General features: G+C 35.1%; 1 protein-coding gene across 4 annotated transcripts in view; it reads right to left on the reverse strand.

The window, feature by feature from the left end:
- LOC142335719 (uncharacterized) overlaps positions 1–8113 on the reverse strand; it is a 28481-nt gene extending 20368 nt beyond the window's left edge. Inside the window, exon 1 of one of the 4 annotated variants that reach the window (XM_075384126.1) lies at positions 7980–8113. The gene's annotated coding sequence lies outside the window, so the exon portion shown is untranslated. The other 3 variants (XM_075384127.1, XM_075384122.1, XM_075384123.1) reach the window with 3 other exon arrangements.
- Positions 8114–9170: the final 1057 nt, after the last annotated feature.

Here is a 9170-nt window from a genome sequence, read left to right on the forward strand (position 1 = left end):
GAAATATTAATTTATCTTACAAGAGTATTGCTTCGATCAGCATTGTTTGACAGCACAAGAAGTCGTAACTGAAGTTTAGCAGAGACCAATGGTAACGATAATAAGACGGTTGTAGAAAATTTCCGAATTATTGATTTGAAAAGGCAGCATTTAACACTACAGGTTCTGTTTTCCCGCAGCAGAAATAAACCAATTCAATTTAAAAACCTAAATAAAAAATGCGCAAACCGTGAGCTCAAAGCTGAATTCTATGCATCGTTTGCACAGAAAATAATTTTTATTGGTGAAACTGCTGCTGCAAACTCTCGGTGATAAACAATTTGATTAAGAAAATGGTGTTAGAACAAATTACTCAAATCCGTTTTACCTATTGTCATTATACCTCACCTGACATTTTACCGAATGCCGACTTTAGATTAGCCTATGTTTAAAGTTACCAGAACAACGTTTATACTACTATTTAATTAAATGGCCCGTGTGACTTAGTATGACACTATCTTAACCAAAGATTGAAATGCACGTGCTATGAAATTGAGTTGCTGAATTGATGGATTCTTAAACCTGAAAATTGAGTAGTTTTTTTTTTCAATAAAATTTACACACCTTGGTTACCATCTGTTTCGTGGAGTGCAAGTGGAGTGTAGTTTATTTTGGGTCTACGGGGGCTAACCGAAGTGCTTATCAGTTCCCCGGTGAGATCGTACCTATTCTTTGTCCAAGTTTTTGGGGTGTTCTCTCCCCCCCCCAAAGTTTTCTGGGGCGGTTTGCCTGTGAAAACAACTGAAACTATTCCCCGACGCCCATTTTTATGCAATTCTCAAGATGACAAAAAACAAAAAAGCGAAACCTAATGCGCATATCAGTTTATTAGATTTTCCCTGCGGATCCTGTCAGAAAAATTGTGATAGCTTTTGTGTACAGTGTTCAAACTGCAAAACGTGGTTTCATGATTCGTGCTCAAATTTACCAAACAGCATTTTGGCAGTTTTGGGAAAAATTAAGGGCATAAGTTGGTCTTGTGAAAATTGCGAGCAAAAAGGTCAACTTCCAGTAACAAAAGCCGATATTGATTCTTTGTCGGATAATATTCATTCACTTAATACACAAATTCAACAAGAATTGTCTGAAATCAGAAATGATATTTACCAATTGAAACAAAACTCTTGCGAAGCTAAAATTGAGCAGCTTCAAAATGAAATCAAAGACTTAAAGAGCAGCGTGGGTTCTCTGAAGCAAAATAGCCAACCAAAACCTCAATATAACCAACAATCGGAAAACCACATGAGCGACAAATTAATAATTTTTGGAATACAGGAGAATCAAGACCAGATTTCGAGAATTGAAGCAATGAATACAGACAAAAAACAAGTAGTATCTATTTTCGAACAAATAATGGGACTGAAAGATGTCGTAATTCATGACTGCTTCAGATTAGGGAAACTCGTTAACGAGAAGAACAGGCCTGTTGTAGTGAAAATTGATAATGCGTGGACTTTCAGAACGATCTTCTTATCTGTTTCAAAGTTAAAAGGTTCGGGATTTGTCATAAAAAAATTTCTCTCCGTTGAGGACTACAAAAAGGAAAAAACACTATATCAGCGGAAGACAAATCTGATAAACAATTTTGGCTACGAAAAACACAGTTTCTCCATTAAAGGTCAAGAGTTATTTTATAAGGGAAAAGTTATCGCTGAAAATTTTAACCCGAATAGTATGCAATCCTCTACAGATCAAAACGTCCATACGTCCTGACTACCAGCCATCAAAATCTCGTCCTTAAACTGTAGATCCTTGCTGAATATTAATCGAAGAATTAGCCTTGATATTCATCTCAAAGTTCATAAACCCGATATTATCTGTCTGAGTGAAACGTGGTTTGATTCGAGAGTTGATGACACATGTGTCTTCATTTCAAACTTTTATAGCGTAGTTAGAAGAATTGATCGATGTAATGGTAGCCATGGAGGAGTTGTTATTGGTATGAAAACAGAAATTAATGTTCACAGTGAAACAATCCAAGCTAAATCTCCTGTTGACTTTGCAACTTCGGCTCTCTTTTGCAATTTAGAGCAGGCAATAATTGTTATAAATGTTTACAATCCACCTCATGAATCGCCTTATCGCTTAGAAGTAAAATTGTTTGATACTTACTTACACGAAATTATTAGTTCGGCTCATGAAAAAGTTCTTAAAAACAATTTAGATCTCATCAATGTGCTCATAGTAGGTGATGTAAACCTTCCTGGAATTGATTGGAGTCTCCTGAGCAGTAATAATGCCTATGAAAAAACATTTTGCCAGGTTTTTCGGAAATACGGATTTTGCTCTCTCATAGAGGACAAAAACGTTAAAAATGATTGCTTTCTTGCGGTTTTCCCTGACACTATTTCTTTTGCTCATATCCATGCAACGTTTTCCGATCACCCAATGATTAGCGCTGAAGTAAATTTTTCTAGCAGCCAGGTTGAGAAATCAAAATCAGTTCATTCTTTCCGAAAAGCGAATTTTCCCAAAATTGCTGAAAGATTCAGTTACTTTGATGCCTCAGCTGGAGATATAAACCACACACTTCAACATTTTTATGATGAAATCAACTTTTGCTGTATGGCCTTTATTCCTCGGAAAACGAGAAGGCGAAGGGAAGCTCCTTACTACTTTTCGTCTCATTCCATTCACGCAGAAAATGTTCTAAATACAGCTCGACGACGTCAAAAAGATAAGAACATAATTGAAAGGCTTGAAAAGAATTTAGCTGATTCACTTGAACTAGATAAGACAGTATATCTGAACTCTTTCGCAGGTTGAACTCTGACAGAAGTTTTTCAAAATCTTAAGAGCTTTCGTCGTATTCCTGATCTGCCCACTAAGATGAAGTTTGCTGGAAACAGTATTTCTGGACCGTTGAAAATTGCCAATGCTTTCAATCAACATTTTGCATCTGTTTTCAGAGAGGATACGAGCCCTCTTTCAGTGCCACTCGCTTCAGCAGACCCCACAATTTGTCTAGAAGATATGTATTTCACTAACAGTGAAGTAAAATCAATGATCTTTAGTTGTCATTCGGGTTCTGAGTCCTACGATAAATTGCAGCCAATCTTATTGAAAACGTTTTCACCTGCCATTGTCCCAGTTGTTACTGAGATATTTAACAAAATTATAATTCAGCAAGAATTTCCAAAGAGCTGGAAGAAAGCAATAATTAAACCCCTGCATAAAAAAGAGTCGAGAATTGACATAGAAAATTACAGACCAGTGTCAATGTTGTGCGCGCTTTCCCTAATTTTCGAGAAATTACTGTATAGAAAATTTAGGGATCGTTTATGGAAAAATTTAGACAATCGCCAGCACGGTTTCAGGACCAAGCATTCTACTATCACTCAAATGATCCAGTATTGTGAAAAAATTTTTCGTTGTTGGAATGCTAAAGAGTCTGCTTTAAGCGTTTATCTCGATATTGCAAAAGCGTTCGATACAATTAATCACAATGCAATTTTGTTGAAGCTTACGCATTTTGGATTTGATAACCAATTTCTCAAGTTTTTTGCAGATTATTTGTCAAATAGAACGCAGTGCGTGTTTGTTAAAGATGATTATTCGTCAGAGTTAGCTGTTACGAGTGGTGGTCCACAGGGTTCAGTGTTTGCGGTTTTTATGTTTGCTGTGTACATTAATGACCTTCCATCTCTAATGGAGAACAGCACATATCTTTTCGCCGATGACACAAAAATTATTGGAAGTCAAATGAATTTATTTTCACTACAAAATGATTTAAACAAAGCAATTAAATGGTCAAAAGAAAACAGAATGCAATTCAACAATGCAAAGTTTGAAGCTATATGTTTTGATGTAAAAAAGTTAGATCAGTGTAGTGTCCACTTGTATGCAGACGATACAGAAATTACATGCAAATCTTCGGTGAATGATCTTGGTGTAGTAATTACTAATAACTTGAAATGGGACAGTCATATCAATCAGCGGCTGTCAAAGGCACAACAAAAGCTTTTTTTCTTGAAGAGAAACGTTCCCTTTTCTACAAATACGAAAGTAAAAGTAAGTTTATACAAAAGTTACATTTTATCAATTCTCCTGTACGCGTCAAATGTATGGTTCTCGAATTGGCCAAATTGCAGAAAACTCGAAAAGATGCAAAGACGAGCGCTCAAGGGGGCTTTGAATAAGAAATTTTTTACAGATAGTGACTACAATCAGAGCCTCATTTACAACAATTTGTTGCCGATCAGTTTTCTTTTGGTTCGAAAAGATCTTCTTATGCTGAACAAAATTTACAACTGTGATACTGCCCTTAAGTTTGATGATTATTGGAAAGTTTTCAAGGGACCACCCAGTAACCGTTCTGCAGCAAAACAATTTTTGAAGACCAATTTTAATTGGACGAAATCAGTCAAATTCGAAGAGTATTTTGTCTTGAGAGTTGTGAAATATGCAAATGTTCTCTCTCAGCGAAATGACATCTCAACTTTTGACTGGACATGTCCAACAGTGTTATTTCGGAAACAGCTGAACTCGCTGTTGAAATTAAAGGCTTTGAACTTTAAATACTATCAGTATCCTGTTAATTGGTCCTGTTTCTAATTAGTTAACAAAGTGATTCCCGCATCGCGGGTACCAAGTCAATTTAATAATAATAATAATAATTATAAATGGATATATAATTACATAGCGCGTTGAATTTGATATGAAACCATAGCAAACGAAGAACGGATAATTGAAGCAAAAGATCAAAGAGCATGGGGAAAATTGGCATTGGGTAAAATACCAGTGGGTAAAATGGCAGGTGGGGTAAATTGATACAGAATAAAAAGTAATTGATTAAATTGTCATGTAGCCTAACACAACAACAGCATGCAGGAGATAAATATTTTTATTTCAATTCTGTGCATTTGAATTTTGGGTAAAAAACAACACCACAGCAGAGTTTTCGATTAGAAAAGAAAAGTAAGGGTCCACAAATTTTACGTTCGTACGTTCTATCATTGATTTTTTTGTCTTTCCAAAGTACAACAAACAGATAGTGAATTGAAATTAGACTACTTGATTTCATATCTTTATCTCATTTGAGACCAATACAAGTGTCGTTTTTGTACAAAAATGATTGGACTGAAAAAATGATTTGTCAGTCAGATTAATCAATCAGAAAGAATTTCAGCTACATCACAAGCAAATTATCGAAATATTTGCGCAAAAACGTCTGAGATTCTCAAAAAAAATGAGAAGTTGTTTTCTGCTTTGAGTTTACATAATATGAAACTTATAAAAATTATTTATGTTTCGTTGACAACTTTCATCGGATGAAGGGTTTTATTTAGTCTCAGTGATTATTTTTGAATTAATGTCCACTTTTTTACAATTCAAAGAATTTGATTTGTATTGGGGCGCTGTCTTTTTTTAAGATCTGTTCGCACATTTTCATGATTTTTGAAGTCAAATTGGAGTAGTGATTTTGGTCACGCCGAAACAGGAAGTGGAGCAAAAAAGGAGTGATTTTGCGGCGTGACATTTTTTAACTCTAATTTTAAAGTAGAGTGAGAAAACGGTGTTTGAACAAAAATTCGCTTTCTCGCTAGTGATTTTTTGTACACATGCTGCATTTTAACTTTGATTTTCTTTGTTTTTTAAAAAAAAATTTAGGATCTGATTTTCTTAGAAATGATTTTCTTCGCTCACTCATAGTCCCTGCTAGGTCTAGTCTTTTATTTAGTCAATGAAAATTCTTTGAATTCTACGTCAGGACTTATCCTGCTATGTTTTTACAATTATAGCAATCACAGAAGAACTGCCAAGTCCAGATGTTTCGTTCGGAGAAATTTTCTTCAAAATAACTCTACATAAGATTTATAATTCTATTTTGCAATCCAACTACCTCTCTGATGTCTCAAAATTTTTCAGTATTTAACATATCAGCAACTTTTGAGGCATCACGTGTCGTGGGACCATCGGCAATCTTGTACGGCGCGTGGTAAAATGCCTTTTCACTATATTCACCTCATTTTTTCAAATTAAACGCATGCATATAATAAATTCATTTCAAAAGACCGCCTTAACTCAACTTTTATCCCTCATAATTTACCAAATTTCCCTGAATCCCTGAAACGCTGAATTTTACAAGAAGCGCTGTGATTTGTTGTTAGCGTGACAAGAATTATTAGTGTTCCCAACGCACTTTCACTACAATTCCTAAAACCTGAAAAGTCCCAAAACCTCATCCCGAAGTTTGAACAAAGTGGCGTGGGTTACGCTAATTACATAAGGTGAGCTGCAAAATGTTTCTCTGCAAACTTAATTTCGGAAGTCACTTAGAATGGCGACGACCTACAAAATTAGAAAACATACCTGCAGTGCGAGGAATCCTTTGAGGCGTGTTGGGTAATGTATGATTGCGCAATTACTAAACTGGGCTGATAAGAAGCACATTAACCCAATTTATGTTACATTGTAATTGCAAATTTGAACAAACGGTAGTGTCACAAATGAATAAGTTAACCTGACATTTGCTTTTATCCACGCATATCACGATCGATCATGATACTTAATGGTGTTCATTTTGGTTTTATTACAAAGTTGAAAAAAGTGGTCAACTTACTTTTTGTGAATTGAGATGTTGTAAAAGTCGGAACAAGTCCAGAAATTAGTTTTGTAATTCAACTGCATAGAAATAATAATAATAATCACTTAATTGCGGGGTCAATAGTTCATAGATAGGTAATTTTATGATAAGCTGACCTCTTAACTGGAAACACAATGAACTAAATTGTTCAACGGTATTAGACTATTCTAACTCACGAAGATCAAATTATTCAAATCGAATATTTTGCTAATGAACAAAACCACAAACATTGCAAGGAATTTGATTGAAAAACCAAATTTTGACGGTAAAGTGTTCGTGCAAGAACGATGTTTATTTATTTGTTTTTAATCAGTAGTTTTGGCTTAATCAAACTTTCAATGCATAATTCACACCTTGACTTAAATTAGACTCAAAGGTTCAAATCAGCAGAAAATAAGAAAAATCAATAAAATATGACGACGACACACTTAACCATGACAGGTAAACAAAGTGACCATTTTGTCATAATGCACTCATGAACAAAAATAAACAAACTACTTTTTGTTACGTTTTGTGAGCGTTCAAAAGTTTAATAAAGTATCTTAAGCACTGTTCAATATTATAACTTTGATTAGTTTCATCCTAAAGTAATTTAAAACTAAATCTCGTTGCTTTTGATGTATAAAAATAAAATTTAGAAGACGAGCAATTGAGCGCACTGTACCTGCTGGGAAAAAGCAATTTAAAGGATAATTCTGCTGAAACTCAGCGCCAGGAATATTTCAAACGTCCTTGTATAGGTGTCTTTCGCGGCTTACTACAAGTCTGTATGGTTTTAATAGCTATGGTTATAACGATCGCGGGATGTAATAAATTAATAAATTGAAAGAAGTTGCCAAAACAATTCAATCGCGGATTACTACCTACCTTTACCTGGGCTGTGACTGTACCCACCGCCCGACTAGAAGCGGGTAGGGGATTCGTTGCCGATAAAATCTAGGAGATAAGATAACATAAAATATTCTACAGTAAATTTGTTTTTACTGTCTAAATTACCTCAAATTTCGCGGATTGGGTAAAATTTTTGCGACAACTGTTGATCATAAAACCGGACACGGCTGCCGCGATAAAGTGTTAGAAGACTAAGTGTATTACTGTCCAAGGAATATGAAAAGTGGGGGAGGGGTTGGGAAAATAGAGGGAAAAGAATGAGAGAAGGGTAAGGTTGGCGTTAGTTTAGCGCGGATAATATTTGCAGTGGTACAATAGTGGCGCCCCAGTTGAGATTTGTCTTTGAAGTGAGCCTAAATTGATTTGATATGGGCAATAGATTGGGCTAATATTTAAGAGGGTCTCCTGATTTGTGTGACAGCGTTATACTTAAAGCATGCTTAGCTTACAAACTAAAACATACCCGTGTTTTGATCTCGCTCCCTATGCTTCTGGCTATAATATTGGTTGAAACAAATTATTTTCCTTAACAACAACTTTGCTAGCTTGAACAAAACACCCCAACATTGAGAATTACTTGAGATCTGTGTGTTTGACACAGCAGAGGTATATATATATTTCTTTTAATATTGTAATTATATCCGATCTTAAACGCAAATAAGGCTTGCAACATGTTTGCACAAATATCGCATGAAGTTTTGAGAGAAAGCCAATTTTGGAAATAAACTTGTTATGGAAAGACGAACTAAATTAAGAGTGAAATAGACCAACTTTTCTCAATCTCAGATTGAGTATTGTAACAAATTTCATCATACATAGCACTGATCGTTTTGATTGTTGTGAAATGTCGGTTGGTAAGTGAAGTGTCGTTGCGATGCCTCCACTCTTCCTTAGAAACAATAAACTTTGAAGGACGCTGTTTGTTTTCATATCTTGCAGCTATTTTGGGATCCATTTCAATCAAACTGCAGACCTATCTATCTAGCTGCGAGTAATTCCTGTCACACCTATACCCACTCAGCCCCCTCCTCCCCCTTAGGGGCTAATATTATGTATGTATAGCCTTGACCTTATTGCACAGTTTAACTTCAGGGCCAATAATTGAGAAGGAATTGCAGTTATTTCAACAAGTGATAAATATCTCATGACTTTAAATTGTTAACCATATTAAACTGAATAAGATAGCAAAAGATATAATTAGTCCATATATGTGAGCCGGAAGTACACTTTTATCTAGTGTCCGATAACTTTGTCAGTTTTTGCCATGACGTCAGATAAAGCGTTCTATGATTTTACATTAATGCTGATTATATCATACAGCTAAAAAAGATCGGAACGGATTGAAAAGAATTCGTCAAGAGAATTAAAGGGAACTTTTTTTTGACCAATCCGAACTTATCTGAACCGTAGACTAATTTGCAAATCTTGGTGTATTATGTAACTTACCATGTAATTATGTAATATCTTGGAGCATTATGTAATATACCACTGAGTATAGTTAAAAAGGGGAAGCAATTTTACATGGTACCAAAGAGGAGGCGATTGTTGAAAAGATCCAAAAGCTCAACATCATCCATATTCCATATACTATTTTAGGCCCATATCAATTTTTTTAACCATACGTTTCAGGCAATTTGCGTTTAAAATTAAAACA

The sequence above is a fragment of the Convolutriloba macropyga genome, chromosome 1 (assembly GCF_964194025.1).
Source record: "Convolutriloba macropyga chromosome 1, txConMacr16.3, whole genome shotgun sequence".
Lineage (NCBI taxonomy): Eukaryota > Metazoa > Xenacoelomorpha > Acoela > Convolutidae > Convolutriloba > Convolutriloba macropyga.